General features: G+C 37.8%; 1 long non-coding RNA gene across 1 annotated transcript; it reads left to right on the top strand.

The window, feature by feature from the left end:
* Window positions 1-892: 892 nt before the first annotated feature.
* On the top strand, window positions 893-19,342 carry LOC101673814. Its single transcript, XR_198902.3, has 3 exons — window positions 893-942; window positions 9,943-10,052; window positions 19,202-19,342. It is a non-coding gene; the product is annotated as an uncharacterized LOC101673814 (long non-coding RNA).
* The last annotated feature ends 2,050 nt before the right edge of the window (window positions 19,343-21,392 follow it).

Below are 21,392 nucleotides of genomic sequence, written 5' to 3'. Positions count from 1 at the left end.
AGGTTTTGGATGTGTGAGTAATAATGGCTGATGGAGTGTTAGAAGTTTAGATGAAGGGGAATACTGAGATAGAGACAGTGGTTTGGGGTTGAAACTTAATGGGTCAGGAATAAAACTATGAGACATACCAGGTGTGAGAGCTAGGCAGTGAAGGAAAGAAAAATAAAGAAATGAGATTGAGAAAGAATGTTCAGTATGGCAGGAGCATAGCTGAAGAGAGGGGCACTGAAATGAAAGGCAGAGGGTTCAGGGGGAAGTGCAACAATCATGTCAAATGTTTTAAAAAAGATGTATTTATTATGAGAGAGAGAGAGGGCATGCATGAGCAAAGGGAGGGGCAGAGGGAGAAAGAAAGAGAATCCCAATCAGACTCCACACTGAGCACAGAGCCTGGTACATGGGGCTCAAACCACAATCCTGAGATCATAACCTGAGCTGGAATCAAGAGTTGAATACTTAACCAGCTGAGCCACCAGGCACCCACAGTCATGTCAAATTTTTATGGGAAATTAAATAAAACAAAAAAAGAATTTATTTTCAAATAGCTAATGCTCAACGTTTTTCAATACAATTGTAGGAAAGGGGCTAAATTAGATTTGGTGAATGCTGAATGAATGAGAGGCAAGGAAGTACAAGTCATAAGTAGACCCTGACCTCTTGAGGACCTTGGGAAGACAAGAAGCAAGGGAAAACTGAGGGAGTAACTTACAGAGAAAGATAAAGCATGTTTGTGGGTTAAAGGAAGAGCATCCTGTTGTGGTGAGACTATCAGAAGGAAATTTGATAGGGCAATTTTGCCTCTTGGGGGTGGAGAATATCCATGTGATGAGGAGGCTGGAGTGTGTTTATGTCATATAGGTTGTTATGGTAGAAAATTCCACAAGGAAACCTTCTAGAAGTATTCAAAGAACATGTAAACTGGGAGATAAAACTGCAGGGCAGGTAACCCCATGTATCATAATAAAATCCAAAGGGTATATCTGTATTTTATTTTATTTTTTTAAGATTTTATTTATTTATTTGACAGAGACAGATACCACAAGTAGGCGAAGAGGCAGGCAGAGAGAGAGAGAGAGGAGGAAGCAGGCTCCCCACTGAGCAGAGAGCCTGATGCGGGGCTTGATCCCATCACCCTGGGATCATGATCTGAGCCGAAGGCAGAGGCTTTAACCTACTGAGCCACACAGGCACCCTTGTATCTGTATTTTATAGAGTTGTCAAAGATAGATAAAATTTTGTAGATTATTTTTTCTTCAAGGAGGCAAAATGTATGTGCATAGATTTTTAGAATATTTCCCTCTCCCCAGGTATGGTTAAGCCATATGACATATAAAAGGTAAATTCTGAATTATTTGGAAAACTTAACCATACTGAGTAAGTAATTGTGCAAGGTATTGGCTTAGTGATACCATGTTCTTTAAAATTATTTCTACTACTTGTGTACTCGCTTAATGTTCTGGCCCCATTGTTTAACTGATTTTTCTGTCATATATGGCCAAGTAGGCTATATGTCTGTCAAGTATAGTGCCAGTAAATGCAAGGAGTCCTCAGAATCCTGAGAAATGTCTCTATTCTTTGGTACTTCAACTGAGCTGCCCTTCCACCATGTTGGGTAAGCTCTTCCCTTCTTCAGAGAACTACTTGGGAAATTCCCACTTGCATTCCACCTGAAGGTTCTAGCTGCTTCCCACCCACTCAGTATTTTTAATAGCTCCCAAAATAGCTTCTGTCATCTATTTTTTCTGTCTTCCTCCTGATACAATTCCTCAAGTAATAAAAGCAATAATAAATACATATGGTACAGTTTTCAAAATGCTTCCATAGGCACATCTTTGTCTTCACTCCCAAGAATGAGAGAAAGCTCGAATTATTTTCACTTTACTGACTGTTGAGAGATGTCAAATGATTGCCCAAGGTTGTTTCCTCCAGTAAATAAAGATGACCAGTGTGAAAACCTAAGTCTTCTGAAGTCACCTCTCATCCCGAGAGCTTCATTCCTTTAAAGAAATATGAAGTTTAGAGTTTGAAGGAAAAGGTTTTAGAAACCATCACTTGGAACCTTCCACTTACTGCTGATATCCCATCCTCAGTATCCTTGCAGGGGAGCTTTTGGCTCTTCTAGGCCCTTTACATTTTCATATGTAATATAAATTCAGCTACTCGCTTTCTACAAATTGTCTTACTATAACTTTGAATGCTGTTGAGTTGACTTTGTACATTAAATTTTGGAACATTTGAAATTTTTATAATTTTGAGTCTTTGTATCATGAATATGTTGTATTTATCCATTTATTTCAGTGTTCTTTTCTTTTCAAGTATTGTTTCATAGTTTTCATAGAGCTTTTGCACATCTTTCATTATGTTTATTCCTAAAATTTTTGTTTCTGATGCTATTGTAAAAGACATTTTCATTTTTTATTTAAAAAAATTCTTTCTAAACAATTTTTAGATTTATGTTTTAAGTAAAGAATAGTTGCTGTATATTAGTTTCAGGTGTACAGCAGAGAGATCTGACAATTCTATGCATTACCTAAAGCTCACCTAGGGTAATCACCATCTGTCACCATACAAAGTTATTACATTATTGACTATATTCTCTATGCTATACATTTCACCCATGTGACATCTTTATTTTATAACTGGAAGCTTGTACCTCTTAATTCCTTTCAGTTATTTCTCCTATCCCTGTATCTCTCTTCCTTGTGACAACCACTAGCTTGTTCTCTGTATCTATGAGTCCATTTCTTTGTTGTTTGTTTGTTCATTATTTTAGATTCATATAGGTGAAATCATATGGTATTTATCTTTCTCTGACTTGTTTCACATAGCACAATATCTTCTAGGTCCAACATATGTTGTGGCAAAGGGCAAAATTTCATTCCTTTATTATGGCTGAGTAATATTCCTGTGTGTGTGTGTGTGTGTGTTTCTTTTTTATCTATTCATCCATTTATGGACACTTACATTGCTTCCATATCTTGACTATTGCAAATAATGCTGCAATAAACATAGGAGTGTATATGTCTTCTCAAATAAGTGTTTCTGTTTTATTAATAATTGAGAATTGATATTGATTAGATTTGGATCTACCATCTTACTGTATATTTTACAAGTTTTCCCTCCTGGGATTTGTTCCCTTTTTCTCATTTTCCTGCTGTTTTTGCATTGAGTATTTTTTTTTAAAAAGATTTTATTTATTTATTTATTTCACAGACAGTGATTACAAGTAGGCAGAGAGGCAGGCAGAGAGAGGAGGAAACAGGCTCCCTGCTGAGCAGACAGCCCAGGACCCTGGGATCATGGGCCTGAGCCGAAGGCAGAGGCTTTAACCCACTGAGCCACCCAGGCGCCCCAGCATTGAATATTTTTTATGATTTCACTTTTGCTCCACTGTTATACCTTTTTTAAAAATTTTAAATATACATTTTGTTTTTGCAGTCTATGACTAAATATTATGCCAACGATTCATCATGTAATAATCTTATAATAATATGTTTTCATTTCCTCTCTCCAGTTATTCATGCCATTGTGGTGATGTTTAATTTCTTCATATATAATAAACCCACAAATATATTTAACTTTAGGGTATCACATCATTTATTTATTTTTATTTTTGTAGAGATTTAAAAAATTTTTTTTGAGGATTTTATTTATTTGAAAGAGAGAGAGTGCAGGAGCAGAGGGGAGGGACAAAGGGAGAGGGAGAAGCAGACTCCCTACTAGCAGGGAGCCCTCTCAGGACTTGATCCCAGGATGCTGGGACTATGACCTGAGCTGAAGGTAGATGCCCAACAGACTGAGCCACCCGGGTGCCCCAGGGCATCATATCTTTTATTAAAGTTACTAATTTTTAAAAATGTTCAAATTTGGGTTTGGGAGTTAGTAGAAGTGAAATCTCATCTCATTTATTTTTGTTCCAGATATCATGGACTAAGTTTGACATTTTTCCTCATGCTTTAAAAAGATAGGACTTTTCCCTTCTATAATACATTTTTGTTTTGTGAGATGTTAATATTCTAATCTAATGATAATTTAGTGGTTAAATGATTTTAGAAAATGCTATATATCTAGTTTTTCTCTAGGCATTCCACATGTACATTAGCACTTGAAAGATATCCTGCAGCTAAGCACAGCTATTTAATTTGTTTAAATCAAGATTGTCAAACCACATTTGACTCTAAAAAGCTTTTATCTACTTGGTCTTGTATGGAATATACTTTGAAGATCAATGCTTTAGAATATATAAAAGATTTTTAATTTTATTGTTCCTAAATCCAGAGGTTAAATTATTGATCATATTTCATTCAATCATCCTTTCTCACTCCCCCCTTACAAATAAACTGAGTGTCTACCATGTATAATTTATACAAATAAGGGTGAAGTTGATCTTTAAATACAAATTATCTGCCTTCAAACTCAATACCCTTTCTTTTTTGTTGTTGTTGTTTTTTAAATTTAATTTTTTTCAGTGATCCATAATTAATTGTTTAGGCACCACATCCAGTGCTCCATGCAATATGTGCCCTCCTTAATACCCACCACCAGGTTCACCAAACCCTCCACCCCCTCCCTCCCAAAGCTCTCTGAAAAACAAAAGTTTGCTTCTCAGAGTCCACAGTCTCTCACGGTTTGTCTCCCCCTCCAGTTTTCTCCAACTCACTTCTCCTCTCCATCTCCCAGTGTCCCCCATGTTATTCCTTATGCTCCACAAGTAAGTGAAATCATATGATAATTGACTCTCTCTGCTTAACTTATTTCACTCAGCATAATCTCTTCCAGTCCTGTCCATGTTGATACAAAAGTTGGGTATTCATCCCAATGTGGCATAACATTGTGGCATAACACTCCATTGTAGATATGGACCATATCTCAACAGGACAGTACACAACAAGTGTTGGAGAGGATGTGGAGAAAGGGGAACCCTCTTACACTGTTGGTGGGAATGAAGTAAATGAAGTTGGTGCAGCCACCAACTGGAAAACAGTTGGAAACTGTTTGGAAAACAGTTCCACCACTTTGGAAAACAGTGGAGATTCCTTAAGAAATTAAAAATAGAGCTTCCCTATGACCCTGCAATTGCACTACTGGGTATTTACCCCAAAGATACAGATGTAGTGAAAAGAAGGGCCATCTCTACCCCAGTGTTCATAGGAGCAGTGGTCATAGTTGCCAAACTGTGGAAAGAAACAAGATGCCCTCCAATGAACGAATGGATCAAGAAAATATGGTCAACACCTTTCTACTGCGCTTTCCCATAGTATGACAAGGGCCTCCATCAAAACTTCTCTACAATTCCAGGTATTTCCAAGCCATGATGGCATGAAAAGTAAAATCCAAAACTAGCTTTTTCATTATTCCATGATCTTGGGTAAGTTTCTTTCTTGTTCGACAGAGCGATTTTCCACATTTTCGATCCTAAATGTACTTCACAACATACAACAAAATGGTCTCTGAATATTATTCAGTAAAAGATGAGATTCCCACAGGCCTCTTAGTATATAAACAGTTATTTTCTTTTTTCATTTTCTTTTTAGATAGTTTTATACACTAAAATTTGTAAGTCTTAAGTATACAGTTTGATGCATTTTTATGGATGCATAGATCAGTATAGAAATTGCCTTAAAGGTTTCTTTGTGCCTCTTTATGGCCAATGCCCCCTCTCCCCATTCCTGCCCTCCCAACCACAGAGGTTTGAACTTCGGTCATCACAGAACGGTTTCATTTGTCTGGAACTTTATGTAAAAGGAATTACATACTACATAGTCTTTTTTCTTTTTTTCTAAACAGGCTTAACCCACTCTACTCTTCTTGTATAAAAACATTACATGGTAACTATGTGGTCTTTTGTATCTGGCTTCTTTCACTCCACATGTCTTTGAGATTCATCCAAGTTGTTACCTTGTGTTTTAATGTCAATAGGGCTTCAGTCTCTTAATGCAATGAAAGAGGTTGGGCTAGATGGACTCTAAGGGCTCCTTGAGTTCTGACAGTAAGTGAGACACTCTTTCCACTGTTAGGCAAGAATTAAAATGCAGGAATTCTGACCTGAATCAGTTGCCGTGACACTGTAACAACATTAGGAATGACACCTTTGAATGTGTAATCCAATGAGAGTTTTCATGTTGCATGTCTGGGCTGGAAACATTTTATGCACCTGTGTTATGTAAGGACAGAAACCATAGTCTATCTCAGGATGCCCTCACTGACTTCTGGGTCCTCCCCTATTCAGCTTTTTTTATGTGTGACTTACTAAGTTGAATTGCCCATATTACACTTTTAAAATTGTTGATAAACAGTGAATTGCCCATATTACACTTTTAAAATTGTTGATAAACAGGCTTAGAATAAAACTCTAGTGAAAAGCTCCCTCCTAATTTCACTTAGAAATCTGTATGTGTAGTGTTGAAGAATTTAAGGGGTGCCTGGGTGTCTCAGTTGGTTTAGCATCCAACTCTTGGTTTCAGCTCAGGTCACAATCATCTCAGGATCCTGAGGTCAAGTCCCACATGGGACTCGGTGCTACAAGCCTGCTTGAGATTCTCTCCCTCTTCCTTTCTTGCTGGACCTCCCTCCTCTCTGCCCCTCCCCTTGCTCGCTCACATGCTCTCTCGCTCGCTCGCTCACTCTCTCTCAAATAAATAAATACAGTCTTTTTTTAAAAAAGTGTTTAAGAGTCATCCATGGTGTTAGGATAATTCATATTCAAATTCTGAAACTTTATTTCTACCTGTGTGACCTTGGGCAAGTCTTAAACTCTCTGAGTCTGTGTTTCCTTACCTGGAAACAGAGATGAGGCTAGCTCCCTTACAGGGTTGTTGTGAAGAGCCAAATAAGAGAACATAGGCAGAGTGTTCATGGTGCCTGGCACACAGGCAGAGCTGCGTCTGGGATGCCTGTTAGCCTTGACGGACTGCAGGGTCACCTGCATCCACACTGTTTCACTGAACTTCCTTTGTACACCACTCCCATTTGTTCACGTTTGCTGGGACAAAGGTGGGCATAAGTAGTGGGTAAGGAACAACCACAGAATTGTTCACCAATCCTATGAAGGGGAAAATGTCCAATAGAGAATGGATTGGGACAGGTAAATGAGAAGATCAAGCACTGGTCTACGGGATGAGAAACAGGTTCTAACAACTTGTCTGGTCATAAAACATTTCAGTCTTGACTGAAGCATTGAATATCGTTGGGGGTAGCAAAATAGTTGAATGGTTTAGTCTGTGTTTTTTTCATTCAAACCCTGTTCTGCCACTTATTCTCAAATTGCACAAACTCTTCAAAAGGAAATTTTTGTCATATGTGAAAGCGATATAATATAGAAGTTGAAAAATGAGGCTGGACTCAGACAAATTGGCTTTGAGTCCCAATGTTGTCATTAACAATAGCTGTACAGAATCATACCAGTTAGTTAATTTCTCTTCTCCTTGGCTTCCTGACCTATAAAATGTTAGTTGTCATGAAGATTGATTAACATAAGAAGAACACTTTTAACAGTGCCTGGTATGGAATGATCAGTCAACAAATGTTAGCTGTTGTTCCTGAAATGGGCCTGATGATACCCAGCCCTTCAGGTTATTGAGGGCATTTAAATGAGACACCAGAGATGAGATGACTGACACAGATACAAATGATACTTTGAGTCCTATTGCTATGAAAAAAGTACAATGCATAAAAAGAGATCTGGTAATGTGATCAAGGATGAGAAGATTTAAGGAAAAATAAACATCATCAGTACCAAATTAATGGGTTTACTATTTTTTTAAAAATGGGAGCATAAGAAAAAATGAATGAAAGAAATTGTGGTTTGTGTGATCTATGTAATGAAATGCTCTTACTTTTGCTCTGAAATAGGGAAACCAAGTGGAAATTCTCAAGTCACACAATAAATAATAATAATAATGACAGTGATAATACCATTAACAATAATCATGAAATACATCCTCAAGGAGTAAAATCTGAGAAAGAGTTTTTTCTCAGGGAATGTTCTATCTTTATGGAGCCTATATTCTAGTGGAAAAGACAAATAGTAAAGAAGTAAACATTAATAATAAGAGGATTCCAGTTAGTGATTATTCTACAAAGAAAATAAACTGTCATGAAAATGACCCATATTGAGAATGCAGTAGATGGAGGGTCTGTTTAAATTTGGTTACAAAGAAAGGTCTGTCGGAAAAAATATATATTTAAGTTGACTCTCATGTGGTAGTCAACCTCTCACAATTTAGGGGATGAGCTTTCCAGGCAGAAGGTTAAGCTCATATGAGATTCTAAGGTAGCAGTAAGCTTGCATGTTGGAGAAACAGGAAAAGGGCTGATGGTAATAGATTCTAATAAGTGAGAAGAAACAATAGTACAAGTTGACATTGGAAAGATTCATTTAGAATTTTTTAGGTCAAAGTCTGGATCTAATTCCAGTGTGAGGTCTTATAGAAAACAGAAGCTCTGAGAAGGTGGTTTAATTGATCTGATTTGTATTTTTAAAAAAGATATCTCAGACTACTGTGTGGAAAATTGACTAGCATGGGGGCCAAAATGGAAGCAAGGAAACTGATGAGGACGCTGGGAGCATCAGTCTTCATGAGAGATGGTTCGGGTCAGGCCACAATATAGAGACAGGTATGCTATAGAAGAAAACTTGACTGGATTTAACTGGAAGATTAGGCTGAAAGGAGTCAGATAAGAATCATAGGTTTTCGGCTTAAGAAATATATTTACTGAGATAGGCTCAGGATAGGTAGGATAGGTAACAGAGTACAGTTATGGTTGAAAGGTCGATGAACTCAAGCCTTAGCAGCTGAACTCTGTGGCTTATTTCACCATTTTCCGTTTGGTGTACATTTAAGTTGTTATTTGCTTGTATTTAGAGATACACAACTATCAGACTTATATGTTTAGGTTAGTGAATTTGATCTGTTGTGTCACTGGCATAAAGAAGTTAGAATACAGATTAAGATATGCATTTAAAATCCTTGTGCGTTCTCTATATTGCTTTGCAGAATGGCTGTATGGGTTTCCACAAACTCCTCCCCTGTTGTCAGTGTCTTTCTTTTTAAGCCTTGTGAATTGAAATTACATCCTTTTTCAAGTCATTAAATATTCAGGACCCTCTCTGTGGCCAGCTAATGCTAAATATTTGGGGAGGTTGCTGGTGAGAAGGTTATCAGAGAGAGCAAAGAATGAAATAATAACAACAAATACTGAGAACTTATGATTGCCAGGAATCATTCTAAGTACTTTATACATGTGCTAACTTATTTAATTTTAGTTATTTACTTAAGAGATAGCTGTTATTATTATCCAGAATTTCCATATGAGCAAAGGGAGGCAAGGAGAGATAAAGTAACTTGTCCAAGCTTACACAGTTAGTGGCCGATGTAAATCCAGGCAATTTACTTCCGGAATCCATCCTTCTAATCATTACATTCTGTTGGCATCTGTAAGACACCTGATTGGTGAATGTTTTATATATATAAAGACAACAACGTGAGACAGAATCTGTGGCTCAAATGTCAGTCTGTATAGTAGTTAGGGAAAAATACGTGTGGGTTGAATAAGTCAATATTGATTTAGTTAAAACTCAAAGTATTGAAAGAGAAAAATTTTTTTCTACTCTCTGCATCTCAGCTCAGTGGCCAGAAAATCATCTTCCTCATTTATCACCATAACTGCCAACTACTGAGTGCCTACCATGTACTAGGCCCCGAGTTATAAACCATATCCTTGCATTACCATCACCTTTTCATAGATGGAGCTAGATTAAGTGAAATCCATAAGATCCTAGAGGTATGAAGGGGTAGAGCCTGTATTCAATCTCAGTTAACTGTAACTACCTTTAGAATCTTTAATCTTTCTACAGTGACAAACGGAGGGACAAAAAGATGTATTCAAAAGCTAGGTTGTCAAGGTCGAAGAATTCACACAGATTCCCATGTATTCCAACAGGTAAATGACACACAAATTATTTGGTCTTTAAAAAGCAAAGATGAATAGGAAGATCTTGATTCTGAGGCTGGGAGGAGTCCCTGGAAGGTTTTTGTGGATGAAATCATAAGGTAAGATTTAAAAGTTAAGACTTTATATTAAATTTTTTTTAATTTTTAATTTTTTTTTAAGATTTTGTTTATTTATTTGACAGACAGAGATCATAATTAGGCAGAGAGGCAGGCAGAGAGAGAGAGGAAGGGAAGCAGGCTCCCTGATGAGCAGAGAGCCCGATGCGGGGCTCGATCTCAGGACCCTAAGATCATGACCTGAGCCGAAGGCAGAGGCTTTAACCCACTGAGCCACCCAGGTGCCCTAAGACTTTATTTTTTAGAGCAGTTTTAGGTTCACAGCGAAGTTAAGGGAAAGGTACAGAGATTTCTCATATATCCCCTGCCAACCTGCCTACACAGAGCTCCCCACCAGAGTGGAACATTTGTTACAGTTGATGAGCCCAAGATATCATCACTGAAAATCTATAGTTTACATTAGGGTTCACTCTTTATATTGTTCATCCTATGAGTTTTCAGAAATGTGTGATGACATGTGTCCATCATTATGGGGTCATGCAAAGTATATTCACTGTCCTAAAAATCTTCTGTGTACTAATTATTCATCCCCAAACCCACTCCTAACCCCAGGGAACCACCGATTTTTTTTACTGTATCCATACTTTTACCTTTTCCACAATTTCATACAGTTGTAATCTGACAGTACCTACCCTTTTCAGACTGACTGCTTTCATTTAATAATATGTATTTAAAGTTCCTCAGTATCTATTCATAGCTTTTTCTTTTTAAAAGCTAATTTCTTTCTTGCCTGAATAATATTCTGTTTTCTGGGTATACCAATTTATTTATCCATTCACCTGAAGGGTATCTTGATGGCTTTCAAATTTTAGCAATTACGAATGAAGCTGCTATAAATATGCATGTGCATGTTTTTGTGTAAATGTAAGTTTTCAGCTCTGTTGGGTAAACACGAACGCACGGTATTGCTGGATTGTATGGTAAGAGTGTGTTTAGTTTTGTATGAAACTGCTAAACCATCTTCCAAAGTGGCTGTGACATTTTGCACTCCCATCAGCAATGAATGAGAGTTTTAATTGCTTATATCCTAGCCAGCATTTGGTGTTGTGTTAGTATTCTAGATTTTAGCCATACTAATCGTTACATTTTAGTATCTTTCATGTTTTAATTTACATTTCTGTGATGAAATATGATATGGAGCATCTTTTCATATGTTTTTTATCTATAGGTGTCTGTCTTTGGCCCATTTTAAAATCAGATTGTTTCTTTTTTCAAATATTTTATTTATTTACTTATTTGAGAGAGAGGAAGTGTGCTTGTGGGGAAGAGAGGCAGAGGGAGAGAGAGAATCCCAAGCAGACTCTGCATTGAGCATAGAGCCTGATATGGGGCTTGATCTCGAGACCCTGAGATCATGACCTGTGCTGAAATCAAGAGGCAGATACCCAGCTGACTGAGCCACCCATGTGCCCCTCCAGCACCATTTATTTGAAAGATTATATTTGCTTCCTTGTATGGCTATTGCCCCTTTGTCAAAGATCCATTCCCATATTTATATCAGTCTATTTCTGGGCTCTCTGTTCTGTTCCATAGATCTATTTGTCTGTTCTTTCACCAATACTACATTGTCTTGATTATTGTAGCTTGATAGTAAGTGTTGAAGTCAGGTAGCATCACTCCTCCAACTTGTTTTTTTCACTTTGCTTTACTCCTTCAACACTGAATTGGCAATTCTGCATCTTCTGCTTCTTCATATAAACTTTGAATCAGTTTGTTAATATTCACAAATAACTTACTAGAATTTTTATTTTGAAAATATGCATTGAATTTTTATTTTGAAAATATGCATTGAATCTATAGATCAGGTTGGAAAGAACTGACATCTTGATAATACTGAGTCTTTCTATTCATGAACATGAGCTATCTCTTTATTTAGTTCTTTGCTTTCATTCACCATATTTTGTAATTTTCCTCATATAGGTCTCTAACATATTTTGTTATATTTAGACCTAAGTATTTCATTTCTCTGTGTGTTAATGTAAATCATGTTGTTTTTAATTTTAAATTCTATTTATTCATAGCTAATATAGAAAAGTGATTGACTTGTGGATATTAAGCTTGTATCCTACAACTCTGTCATAATCACTTATTAGTTCCAAGAGGTTTTTTTTGTTTATTTGTTTGGATTTTCTACATAGACAGTCATATCTGTGAAAAGACAATTATATGTTTTTCTTCCTAATCTATATAAATTAATATTTTGAGGAATGAATAGTAGTTACCATTTACTGAGTACCTGCTAAAGCCTAGAAATTTTTAGATATTATCAAATCAGTCATCATGATAACTATAGAATAGTTTAATCTCAGCAAGACTCAGAAATTTCAATAATTTTTTTTTGCTTTCATGGCTGGTAATTATAGATTCAGGACCAAGAAACTGATTTAATTTCAAAGCCCTTGTTTTCACTTGCCATTCTTCTCCGTCTTTAATTGATATAGGAACATAGATCAGTAGTAGAATGTATAACATTGTGCAAGATTTGAGACTGTAGGAGGCATCAAACTTAATAATTAAAGTGAAAAGGTTTTACAATGTCTGGGACCAATGTTAATGACGGAAATTATTTTGCGTGAACCAGAAAACATGTAATTGTCGACACATTCAAGGTATTTAAAATTTTAAATCTGAGAGAACACAAAAAAAGTTTCCCTTACCAGCATGTTTAGATACTCTATCAGATATTGTGGTTATGAACCTGTGTAAGGCTCTGTTTACTATGTGTCTTCTCTGTTAACTACACCTATGAAAACAAAAACCAACTCATAATTTAATCACTAAAATTGTGTGTCAAATGGGTGATCAAATCAATAGGCTAGAGGAGGTCAGTGGAGGGAGTGTTCCCAGGTGGAGAGGAAGTCTTGTTGTAGCAACTGGAACTACCTCTATTTTAAGGTAGCTGCTGGACTCCCTGATTGATCTTCTGCTCCCATGATAATATTGCATCATAAACGTTGAGAGAAAAATGAAAAATCAACTAATCCTACTCCCTCAGTTCACCGAAGTGGAAACTGAGACTCAGAGAGGGCAATTTTAATGAAATCTAGCTTTTTGGATGATGAAATTATCCTCAATTCTGAATTATTCTGCTTTCAGATTAGCATGTCTTTCCTTTTCTACAGGGTGTTTTTAAGTTGGGAGACCACTGAAAGGATGAGTTTTCTCATGTTTATGTCACTGTTTATATCCTGGCAATTTGATTTAAGTTGAGTTGTCTGCCTTAAATGCTTTGTAGAACAAGGTGGGATGGAAATAAATAAGCAAGTGAGCAGAAATAGACATGAAAGTCCTGGATAAAAATGACACCTTTAAATCTAAGGAAGTCCTATATGATGAATCATACTTCATACATTTCACATGATAATTTTACCTCGGAGAGTTTGATAGATATTAAACACAGTGTGATTTGATTCTTAAAAAGACAATGGGTGGGGGGCGCCTGGGTGGCTCAGTGGGTTAAAGCTTCTGCCTTCAGATTGGGTCATGATCCCAGTGTCCTGGGATAGAGCCCCACGTCGGGCTGTTTGCTCCGCGGAGAGCCTGCTTCCTCCTCTCTCTCCCTGCCTCTCTGCCTACTTGTGATCTCTGTCTGTCAAATAAATAAGTAAAATAAACAAAATCTTAAAAAAAAAAAAAGACAATGGGTGGGAGCAGGAATGGAAAAAAGAAGAGAAAAATAGTCTATTGGACATCTTTTATTTGCCAGTTATAGAGCTAGATTTCATGTAATGTTAATCCTAACATTATTCTATGAGATCAATGTCATTGTTGATATAGAATTCCCTATTACGTTTGAAGGCAGTCTATGCCACTGTCTAATTGTGTAGTTTGGGATAAGATTCTGAGCCTCAGTTTCTAATTTTAAAATGGAGATAATAATACCTCATAGGTTTTTGAAGAACATTAAGTCAGATAACAGGTGGAAAAAATTGTATTAGTTAATTCTCTAAGTTCCAAGGAGAAGAGGTTTTACCCAAGCTACTTAGTAACATGAATGTATTGTGAGGATAACATATGACAATATGAAAGAAGGATCCCAGAGGGAGAATGTGGCATATACATGCAATGGAATTATTTCATCAAGAAGGAAATCCTGGGGCGCCTGGGTGGCTCAGTGGGTTAAGCCGCTGCCTTCGGCTCAGGTCATGATCTCAGGGCCCTGGGATCAAGTCCTGCATCGGGCTCTCCGCTCAGCAGGGAGCCTGCTTCCTTCTCTCTCTCTCTGCCTGCCTCTCTGCCTACTTGTGATTTTTCTCTGTCAAATAAATAAATAAAATCTTTAAAAAAAAATAAGAAGGAAATCCTGTCACATTCTACAACATAAGTGAAACTTGGAAGACATTATGCTAAGTGAAACAAGCCAGTCACAGAAAGATAAAATACTGCATCATTCCACTTACAGGAGGCATATAAGGTAGTCAAACTCACAGAAACAGGAAGTAGAATGATGGGTGCCAGGGTCTGATGGGTAGGGGAAACGGGGATTTAGTTGTTCAGTGGATATAAAGTTTTAGTCATGCAAGATGAAAAAGTCCTAGAGATCTGCTATACAACATTGTGCTTATAGTGAACAATATTGACATACAATACAAGACATTTAAAATGTCTTAAAAGGGTAAAACCTCATGTTATATAGTTTCTAGCAAATAAGAAAAGGAAAGAAAAAGAAAGAAGGACCCTGGAAGGGCTTTGGTTCACAACCAAAATCAGTTCAAATAAAGGATCCTCTCCACCTTTGTCCACTTCTCTCCACTTTAGTAGTCATGCCTCTCCATTCTGAAGAACATCCTAGAATTTCTTTTTCTTCAAAGAAATTGGATGGGGCAATTTTTCGTAGACAGGTCTGACATCATGGAAGACAAAATTACTATTATTGTCATTATTTGAAACTAGAAGATTTTGGTCTATTCTCAGTATGGCATAAATGGATAATCTCTTTTCCAAGAGGAAAATACAGTTTGTCCAAGGCCAAATGACATAATTAATAGCCACGATTGTAGTTTTGGTCTCTAGATTTCCACTTCAATGTTTCTCCTATACAAGATATTATCATTGTGGTATCAGCAGTGGTTTATTTTTAAATTTTTTATTTCTTTTCAGTGTTCCAGAATTCATTGTTTATGCACCACACCCAGTGCTCCATGCAGTACGTGCCCTCCATAATTCCCACCACTAGGCTCACCCAACCCACCACCCTCCTCCCCTCCGAAAACCTCAGTTTGTTTCTCAGAGTCCACAGTCTCTTATGGTTTGTGTCCCCTTCTGGTTTCCCCCAACTCACTTCTCCTCTCCATCTTGCATTGTCCTCCATGTTATTCCTTATGCTCCACAAGTAAGTGAAACCATATGATAATTGACTCTCTCTGCTTGACTTATTTCACTTAGCATAATCTCTTCCAGTCCTGTCCATGTTGATACAAAAGTTGGATATTCATCCTTTCTGATGGAGGCATAATACACCACAGTATATATGGACCATATCTTCTTTATCCATTCGTCCATTGAAGGGCATCTTGGTTCTTTCCACAGTTTGGTGACTGTGGCCATTGCTGCTATGAACATTGGGGTACAGATGGCCCTTCTTTTCACTACATCTGTATCTTTGGGGTAAATACCCAGTAGTGCAATTGCAGGGTCATAGGGAAGCTCTACTTTTAATTTCTTAAGGAGTCTCCACACTGTTTTCCAAAGTGGCTACACCAACTTGCATTCCCACCAACAGTGTAAGAGGGTTCCCCTTTCTCCACATCCTCTCCAACACTTGTTGCTTACTGTCTTGTTAATTTTGGCCATTCTAACTGGTGAAAGGTGGTATCTCAATGTGGTTTTGATTTGAATCTCCCTGATGGCTAATGATGATGTGTCTGTTAGGCATTTGTATGTCTTCTTGTGTCTGTTCATGTCTTCTGCTCATTTTTTGATGTGCTTATCTGTTTTGTGTGTTGAGTTTGAGTTCTTTATAGATCTTGGATATCAGCCCTTTGTCTGTAATATCATTTGCGAATATCTTCTCCCATTCCGTCAGTTGCCTCTTTGTTTTTTGACTATTTCCTTTGCTGTGCAGAAGCTTTTGATCTTGATGAAGTCCTGAAAGTTCATTTTTGCTTTTGTTTCCTATGCCTTTGGAGACTTATCTTGAAAGATGTTGCTGTGGCTGATGTAGAAGAGGTTACTGCCTGTGTTCTCCTCTAGGATTTTGATAGATTCCTGCCTCATGTTGAGGTCTTTAATCCATTTCAAGTTTATCTTTGTGTGTGGTGTAAGAGAATGGTCGAGTTTCATTCTTCTATACATAGCTGTCCAGTTTTCCCAGCAGCATTTATTGAAGAGACTGTCTTTTTTCCATTGTATATTTTTCCTGCTAAGGAAGTGTTGAAAAAGAAAAACAAAACTGGGGCATCATGTTGCTTGATTTTAAGCTTTACTACAAAGCTGTGATCACCAAGACAGCATGGTACTGGCACAAAAACAGACACATAGACCAGTGGAACAGAGTAGAGAGCCCAAATATGGACCCTCAACTTTATAGTTAAATAATCTTCAACCAAGCAGGAAAAAATACACAATGAGAAAAAGTCAGCATTGTTTTTTTTTAAAATACTTTATTTACTTATTTGAATAAGAGAGGAGGAGGGGAGGTAGGGGAGCAGAGGGAGAAGCAGACTACTCTCTCTGCTGAGCAGGGAGCCTGACACAGGGATCCAGATAGAGCTTGATCCCCGGACCCTGAAATCATGACCTGAGCTGAAGGCAGATGCTTGACTGACTGACACCCAGGCACCCCTGATATCAGCACTGTTAAAGAAAACTAGCACATGGCAACTTTTTCTTAGCAGTACAAATCTGTTATTGTATTCGTCATAGTAGATGTTATCACCACTGAATGTCTGGATAGATAGTGACAGGTACCACTCGATACAGATATATAAATATGTGGGTACATTTAAAACCACAAACTTAAAGTGTTCTTTTTAAATAACTGATAATTTTTCATTTTACTTTTTTCAAAATATTATTCATAAAGCTTGCCTCATTTTCAGTAAAATCGTTTAGCCAGTTTCATTTGTAAATGTCATTTGTGTTAACTTTGGCCAAGTTTTTTTTTTTTTTAGATTTTATTTATTTATTTGAGAAGTAGCACTCACAGGGGGTATTGGGAGGGGCAGGGGGAAAGGGTGAAGCAGATTCCCTTCTGAACAGGGAGGCCATTGTGGGGTTCAGTCCCCAGGTCCTGGGATCATGACCCCAGCCAAAGACAGATGCTTAACCAACTGAGCCATTCAGGCACCCCATCTTTGGCCAAGTTTTTAATATTTCCTTCCTGATTATATGTACATGATAACCATTCCCACTGATTATATTCTCTGACTAATAGAGCTATATTAAATTGCTGTTCAGTTTGCATGTCAATGTTGGTGTATACTCTGCAAATATTCAGAGCAGAATTGTTAATCAAGATGTTTATTTTAATAGAAGATTAATCCAGCCACAGAGTTCCTATAAAGAAAATATTTTCTATTTAAAAATACCAGGTAGAGGGGCACCAGGTGGCTCAGTGGGTTAAGCCTCTGCCTTAGGGTTGTGTTATGATCTCAGGGACCTGGAATCGAGCCCCGCATTGGACTCCCTGCTCAGCAGGGAGCCTGCTTACCCCTCTGTCTCTGCCTGCCTCTCTGCCTACTTGTGATTTCTCTCTGTCAAATAAATAAATAAAATCTTAAAAAAAAATACCAGGTACAAAAAGCCATGAGAAATAAAGCAGAACGAACTCAAGATTTGGGTATTGTGCCTTTTATTTATTTTTTTTTAAAAGATTTTATTTATTTATTTGTCAGAGAGAGAGGGAGAGAGAGCGAGTACAGGCGGACAGAATGGCAGGCAGAGGCAGAGGGAGAAGCAGGCTCCCTGCCAAGCAAGGAGCCCGATGCAGGACTTGATCCCAGGACGCTGGGATCATGACCTGAGCCGAAGGCAGCTGCTTAACCAACTGAGCCACCCAGGCGTCCCTGTGCCTTTTATAATCTGGTTCCAATATCCTATTCTAATTGTATCATTATTTTCATTCAGCTTTTATTACATCCTAATTAAAATCTACAATATCACTTTTCCTCCACATATACTTCTGCACTCGGGGAAAGATAAAATTTTTAAAAATCAGAAATGAGAAACTGGTTAATATAGTAAGTCACGAATAAATAAATATTACTTGGCTTTTCTGACGGTACCCTTATACCCTCTGTGTGTCACAGCAGAATCCCTTGTTCCAGAACCAACTGTCTAATCACTAAGATACTTAATAAAACTTTGAAACTAATACTGGTTAAGAAGTATAGAGCAGGGTTTCTGAACATCTCTATGGCGTTTTGGACTGGATAATTCTTTGCTGGGAGTGGGAGGTGCTGTCCTGTGCATTGCAGTATATTTAACAGCATCCCTGGCCACTATCCATTAGTGCCTTAGAATATCCTTAATTGTAACAACTAAAAATGTCTCCAGACATTGCTGAATGTCCCCTGGTTCGGAGACAAGGGGAGACAAAATTGCCTCCAGTTAAGATAGAGTAAACCTAATAAAAATGTAACCTGGAGTTCAAATCCATTACACAAAATTGCATATGAGATGAGTCTCAGCTTATTCCCAAAATACAGGGTGATGAAGAGTCAATCCCCAAATAAAGCACGAGAAGGTGATTGAAAAAGTGGTGTGGGAGAAAGCACATGAGGCTGGAGGTCAGGACATGTGGAATGAGTTTTAACTCCGCCACTCTCTGTCTGTCCTTGAATCTAGCTTCGCCCATCGGCCTTAATGATAAAATGAAGATATTTGAATATACTGGAATACACTAAGACCCATTCCCAATCAAAGACTATGATTAGTTTGTGACCATTCATAAATATTCACCTGATTCTTTAGATACTGAATTCTCTCAAGGACTGTACATTCAAGAGGGCTGAGTATTTTCTTGTCAAGCCAAACCTAACAGGTTTCCCCTCTTTCTTTTTTTCTTTTCTAACAATGCTCATTGCTATAGCTACCTTCACTATTTAATTGTATAAGAAATGGAAGGGAGAAGTGTGTTCTGCCAAAGGCATCTGTTTTGCCTTACAATATTCATTTTATTTTCATCCTAGAGAGGAGGCCTAGGGCTAAGCACTTTTGGTTATACAAGCAAGTGGGCAAAGAATCAAGAGTGAACTTCCATGGGAATTATGGCGCCCAGTTCTCTCCATTTGCCTCTCTTCCCAGAAAACAAACGTTGGAGGATATTCTGCATTTCCGCCGTAAGTAGGCTGCCATTTTCCATTGCATCACAACTTTAAGATGAGAGATTACTGTGACTCCGAAGAGTTGTTTTCAGAACACACCAGTTAATTAGGTGACGGACAGCTGGGTGGAGTGATACTTTATTATTCTAGATGTCTCCACACCCACAGTGGATTTGGCCTGGTGCCACTGCCAGGCACCCTCAGAGCAGTGGCATCTTACTATACAACCACACCCAGATGACAACAAATTATATTTTTTAAGAACTAGCTTTAGTTAAAATTGCATATATTAATTAATCTAAGGGCAAAAAAAAAAAAAAAGCTCTTCCTTTCCTTATTCCCTACTCCCCCTTTTTAAAAGATTTTAGATGTAATGAGTTAGCCTTGTAAATGAATATGATCGAGACAAGGGTTGAGGCAGCTTGAGGTGCACAATACCAGTATGGATCATGAAGAGCAGCGAGCTGCTTAGCTCTTCAGAGTTTATGGACTACTTCCACTCTTATTAATTTTATCTTCATGACAAAACTAATCTGTAAATAGCAATATTATTTGTATGGTTTTATTTTTAAGATTTTATTTATTTATTTGATAGATAGAGGTCACATATAGGCAGAGAGAGAGAGAGAGAGGAGGAAGCAGGCTCCCCGCTGAGTGGAAAGCCCGACACGGGGCTCGATCCCAGGACCCTGGGATCACGACCCGAGCGGAAGGCAGAGGCTTTAACCTGCTGAGCCACCCAGGCGCCCCTATTTGTATGTTTTAAATGAGAAAATGGGCTCAGTGATAGAAATAAACTTGTTTAAAATCACACAGATAAGTTATGGGACCTAGTTTTTTTATTCCAAATCTTGTGCTTTTTTCACGGTGGTTCTCTAAGTCACTTAATGATAGAATTTTTTTTTTTAAAGATTGTATTTATTTATTTGACAGAGAGAGACACAGCAAGAGAGGGAACACAGCAGGAGGAGTGGGAGAGGGAGAAGCAGGCTTCCCGCCGAGCAGGAAGCCCAATGTGGGGCTCGATCCCAGGACCCCAGGATCATGACCTGAGCCGAAGGCAGACACTTAACGACTGAGCCACCCAGGTGCCCCAATGATAGAATGTTTTAATCAAAAGGGTCATCAGTTACTTCACTATCTACTGAATGCTGTTAACATTCCAGGTTATGCTGACTTTGAAGACAATATTTTTAAAAAATTTTTATTTATTAGACTTTATTTTTTAGAGATGTTTTAGATTCAGAGCAAAACTAATGGAAGTACAAAGGTTTCCATATTCCTCCTGTCCTCACACATGCATGGCCTCCCCTGTTACGAACATCCTCACCAGAGTGATGCATTCATTACAATTGATGAACCTGTCCTGACATATCATTATTACCCAGAGTCCATAGTTTATTTTAAGGTTCACCATTTTTATTAAAGATTTATTTATTTATTTGGAGAGAGAGCATGGGTAGGGGGAGAAGCAGGGAGAAGAGGGAGAGAGAATCCCAAGCAGGCTTCCCAATGAACACAGAACCTGAAGAAGGGCTCAATGCCAGGGCCCTGAAATCATGAACTGAGCCAAAATCAAAAGTCAGATGCTTAACTGACTGAGCCACCCAGGTGCCCCACTTTAGGGTTCACTCTTGGTGGTGTAGATTGTGTGGTTTTGGACTAAAATGTAATAACATGTATCCACTCTTACAGTATCTTTACAGAGTAGTTTCACAATCTTAAAAATGCTCTGTGTGAAGGCAGTATTTTTATTACATTTGTTGATTCACTTGATTAGTAAAAATTAACTGGTCTACCCTCTTTTTGCCCCCATTGTCTATTTTCCATTGTGCTTCACACCTCATCAGTAATTTAGGAAATTAATCCATGTTCACAGTCTTTCTTCAGCTAAAGTGAGGACTGGAATTAAAATGCAAACTTCCTAATTCTTCATTAGATACTATTTGACTATATTCATGAACTTGCTAATGAGTTAGAGGTCTAAGAGGGACTCCCAACAGTAGGAAAAGGCAGTTCCCCAACCCCCATTTTCAGGTAGGTGAAGAGACATTTC

The sequence above is a fragment of the Mustela putorius genome, unplaced genomic scaffold (genome assembly GCF_011764305.1).
Source record: "Mustela putorius furo isolate JIRA1106 unplaced genomic scaffold, ASM1176430v1.1 tig00000145_pilon_pilon_pilon, whole genome shotgun sequence".
NCBI lineage: Eukaryota > Metazoa > Chordata > Mammalia > Carnivora > Mustelidae > Mustela > Mustela putorius.
The sequence above is the reverse complement of the archived record's forward strand: the minus strand, read 5'-3'. Positions and strand labels throughout refer to the sequence as shown.